This window comes from Oratosquilla oratoria, chromosome 22 (assembly GCF_046742065.1).
Source record: "Oratosquilla oratoria isolate Oo_2021 chromosome 22, ASM4674206v1, whole genome shotgun sequence".
Taxonomy (NCBI): domain Eukaryota; kingdom Metazoa; phylum Arthropoda; class Malacostraca; order Stomatopoda; family Squillidae; genus Oratosquilla; species Oratosquilla oratoria.
Window position 1 is genome coordinate 38,157,924 of NC_134798.1, and position 5,000 is coordinate 38,162,923.

Consider the following 5,000-nt stretch of genomic DNA (forward strand, 5'->3'; position numbering starts at 1 on the left):
CTCCCTAAAATATTCTGCCCATCTTCCCCTTACTGCCTTCTCTTCCATTATCATCTCTCCATCTGCACCTTTTACCTTTTCTTCTCTACTTGATTCGCCTCCTCTTCCTCTCTTAATTTCTTTCCAAAACATCTTCTTATTACTTTAAAAAATTTCTGTCATACTCTTACCCCATTTCACATCTGCTCTCCTCTTTGCCTCCTTTACCTTTTGTTTTACTTCTCTTTTCTTTACTTTGTACCTCTCATATGACTCCCTCATCCTATTTTGTAACCAATCTGTGAAAGCTCGCTTCTTCTCTTCTACAACCTTCTTTGTTTCCTCATCCCACTATTCACTACCCTTTCTTCTATTTCCTCCTGTCCTTCTTGTTCCACACACCATCCTTGCACACTTTATGACTCCCTCCTTGAACCATCCCCATTCCTCCTCCACACATAGCTCTACTCTATCCTTCACTCCCTCCCACTCCTCCTTCAGCTTCTTTTCCTTTTCATTCAAAGAGTTCATTACAAGAACCTCCCTACCTTTTGTCCCTTTCCTCTTTTTCCATCTATCCTCCACTCTCAACTTCCCTTCCACCAAAAAATGATCTGATATTCCCCCACCCTCTCCCCTTAGCAAATGTACATCCTTAACTCTTCCTGTCGTAATCCTATTTACCACTACATAATCCATTAGCGCTCTATCTACCACCCTTCCCTCCACCACCCTCTCCCATGTGTACTTATGCTTGACTTTCTTCCGAAACACTGTATTGCTTGTGGTACAGATGAGAGTAAAAGGGAAGACATAGGTAGTATGTTTGTGAGAAGAAAGGTGGATGTGTTGGCTTTGAGTGAAACTAAGTTGAAAGGGAAGGGTGAGTGTAAGTTTGGGAGTGTAAATAGGAGGTTATCAGGAGTGAAGAGAGGGCGAGGGAGGGAAGGGGTGGCTATTCTAGTAAGTGAAGAGATAGGTAAACATGTAGTGGAGTGGAAGGAAGTTTCCTTAAGGATAATGTGGATGAAGGTGAAACTGGGAAAGGAGATGTGGGTCTTTGTAAGTGCATATGGGCCTGGCAGTGAGAAGAGTGTAGAAGAAAGGGAGGCCTTTTGGATACATTTAAATGAGTACATAGAGGATTTAGGAAGAAATGTCAATGTAATAGTACTGGGAGACCTTAATGCTAGGGTAGGAAATGGTCCAATCGATGGAGTGGTTGGGAAATATGGAGTTCCAGGAAAGAATCGTAGTGGACAGTTGATGGTGGAAATGTGTCTAGGAGTATGGTAGGAAGAGTTAAGGATGTACATGTTCTAAGGGGAGAGAGTGTGGGAATATCAGATAATTTTCTGGTGGAAGGTAAATTGAGAGTGGAGAGTAGGGGGAGGAAGAGGAAAAGGGCAGAAGGTAGGGAGGTACTTAGAGGGAACTGCTATGAGAAATAAAGGAGAATGAGTATAAGAAGAAGCTGAAAGAGGAGTGGGAGAGAGTAAAGGATAGAGTAGAACTAGGAGTGGAGGAGGAATGGGGATGGGTGTCATAGGGTGTGCAATGAGGATGGGATCATAAGGTGTGCAAAGATGGTGTGTGGAACAAGGAGGGTGGGAGGAAGTAGAAGGAAGGGTAGTGAGTTGTGGGATGAGGAAGTAAAGAAAGGTGTAGAAGAGAAGAAGCAGGCATTCATAGATTGGGTACAAATTAGGACGACGGAATCGTATGAGAGGTACAAAGTAAAGAGAAGGGAAGTTAAGCATAAGATAAAGGAAGCAAAGAGGAGAATAGATGTGAAATGGGGCAATATTATGGCAGAAAATATTGAAAGTAATAAAAAGATGTTTTGGAAGGAAATTAAAGGAGAAAGAGGAGGCGAATCAAGTAGAGAAGAAAAGGTAAAAGGTGCAGATGGAGAGATGATAATGGAAGAGAAGGCAGTGAGAGGAAGGTGGGCAGAGTATTTTAGGGAGTTGCTAAATGTGAAGGAGGAGAGGGAGGGAAAAGTAGTTACAGTGAGAAGCACTAAGAAAATGAGAATGATGAGTGAGGAAAATGGAGGAGAAATAGGGAAGGATGAAGTATAAGCAGCTGTTAAGATGATGGGAGCAGGTAAGGCACCTGGGCTGGATGGATGTTATGCAGACTGTCTGAAGAAAGGAGGTACAGTTATGGTGGACTGGCTGGTGAGATTTTTTAATGTTTGTTTAAGAGAGGGTAGAGTACCGGAGGACTGGAGGAGTGCCTGTATAGTTCCTCTTTACAAGGGAAAGGGGGACAAGTGTGAGTGTAGTAGTTTCAGAGGGATCAGCTTGTTGAGTGTAGTTGGGAAGGCTTATGGGAGGGTCTTGATTGAGAGGATTAGGAGAGGAACAGAAGGAGTAATTGGTGAGAAACAGTGTGGGTTTAGGACAAGTAGGGGTTGTGTAGATCAGATCTTTGTGGCAAGACAGATATGTGAGAAAGCTATAGGAAACGGTAAGGATGTTTTTTGGGCTTTTATGGATCTGGAAATGATTTATGACAGGGTAGTCAGGAAGGCACTGTGGGAGGTATTGCAGATATATGGGATAGGAGGAAAGCTGTTAAGAGCAGTCAAGAGTTTTTGCGAGAGTAGGAGAGCTTGTGTTAGGATTAGAAATGGAGAGGGTGAATGGTTTGAGGTAAAGGTGGGACTTCGTCAGGGATGTGTTATGTTGCCCTAGCTGTTCAATCTATACATGGATGGGGTGGTGCGAGAGGTGAATGCAAGAGTAGTGGGTCAGGGATTTGAGATGGTTAAAGAAAATGGAGAAAAGTGGGAAATAAGCCAGTTGTTGTTTGCGGACGGCACTGCGTTGTTAGCAGGATCAGAGGAGAGATTGAGGAAGTTAGTGACAGAGTTTGAGAAGGTGTGTGAAAGAAGGAAGCTGAAGATAAATGTGGGTAAAAGTAAGGTGATGAGATGTACACGGGGAGAGAGTGACAGCAGGCTGGAAGTGAGCATTTAGGATGAAAGGCTGGAGGAAGTGGATAGTTTTAGATACTTGGGTGCAAATGTGGCAGGAAAGGGAGGAGTGGGGGTGGAGGTAGAATGTAGATTGAGAGAAGCGAGTAAATGCCTTGGTGGATTAAAAAGTGTAATGAGAAATAGACATCTGGGAATGGATGCTAAGAAGAGGTTATATGAAGGTGTGATTGTTCCAACAGCACTGTATGGGGCAGAAACATGGAACATGATAGAGGAAGAGAGAAGGAGTTTGAATGTGTTTGAGACGAAATGATAGAGAAGTATGATGGGGGTTACTAGGCTAGATAGAGTGAGAAATGAGGAGGTGAGAAGGAGAACAGGGGTGGATAGGGAGCTGGGAGATAGGGTTGATGAAAGAGTATTAGGATGGTTTGGACACATGGAAAGAATGAGTGAAGAAAGGTTAGTAAAAGTATGGAAGGCAGAGGTGGAAGTAGTGAACATGAGGGGGCGTCCTAGGATGAGATGGATGGATGGGGTGAAAGGGGCATTACAAAAGAGAGGAATATCTGTGGAGGAAGGACGGGAGAGGAGAGAAGATAGGGGTGAATGGAGAGGGGTTGTGTATAGATGATGCTGTGATGCATGAGGGGGAGTGGGTGGGGGATGGGGTGTGAGGAAGTATGTATGAGAAAAAAATTGACGCAGCCCGAAGGGATGTCTCCCCGTCTTCTCCTTTTCTGAATGAGGGGAATCGGAGAGGGGGGGGGGTCGACGAACTTATGAAGCGGCCTTACTGTGGATGTGCTGTGTCTTGCGACACTGCTTCTCACCCAGGGCAGTGGACAGGATGCAGGGATGACCCGTCATCCATGAGGTGCCAAGATAAGAGGGAAGGAGGGGGGGGGGGGGAGGGTGGAGGGGAGTGGAATATATAGGAAATGGAATGGGTGGGAGTGGATTCTATGCATTTTTCATTTTGGCTACCTCCCGTGTAGGGGGAAAAAGCCTTTGGTATATATAATATATATATATATATATATATATAAATTATATATATATATATATATATATATATTTATATATATATATATATATATATATATGTGTGTGTGTGTGTGTGTGTGTGTGTGTGTGTGTGTATGTTATATTATATATATATATAGATATATGTATATATATATATATATATGTATATATATGTATACATATATATATATATATATATCATATATAAATATGCATATATACACACACGCATATATATATATATGTAAATATATATATATATATATATATATATATATATATATATATATATATATATATATATATATATATATATATGCGTAAGTAACCACTAGGAAAAGTAAACTAACGAAGCAGAGCGCTTTCGTATAATTACATCCTCAGTGCAGATACAAAGAAGGAATTATAAAATGAAGAAACAAGGTACAGAAAATATGACATAGTGAAGAGGGCATTCGGAGAGGTAGGGGAAAAGTACATGTGACGGACGTTTGAACCGTCCTGGTAACCAACAAGTATGGGACAACTGCTCATAATCTATATTATAACTTAAATAATTTTGAAATTTAATGAGAAATGTAACTATCTAATTTGCAGCCCAGAGTACATCGATGATGAAATAAGATGTATTTGCGACATTGGTACTAAGCTACAATACCCCACACATGTTCTTGACAGAGCTTACAATCGTGTTAAAAGGTCAACTCAAACTTTCAATATGAATAACTTGCTAATTCTAACGTACCAAGAGAACCTGCAAAACATTCCAAACATATTACATAAATTTAACATCAATGTAGTTTTTAACAATAAGAACACTGTAAGACAATTGCTCATAAATAATTCTGTCAATAGTGATCAAGGGTGTGTGTACAAAATACCTTGTAAATCATGTAATCAGTTTTATGTTGGTCAGACTGCTAAAACACTCAAAACACGAATCAATCAACACAAGAAATACATTAGAGAGGGAAACCAATCTAGCGGTATATTCAACCACATGAACCATTTTAACCACCCAGTTGACTGGGATAACGCTAAAGTC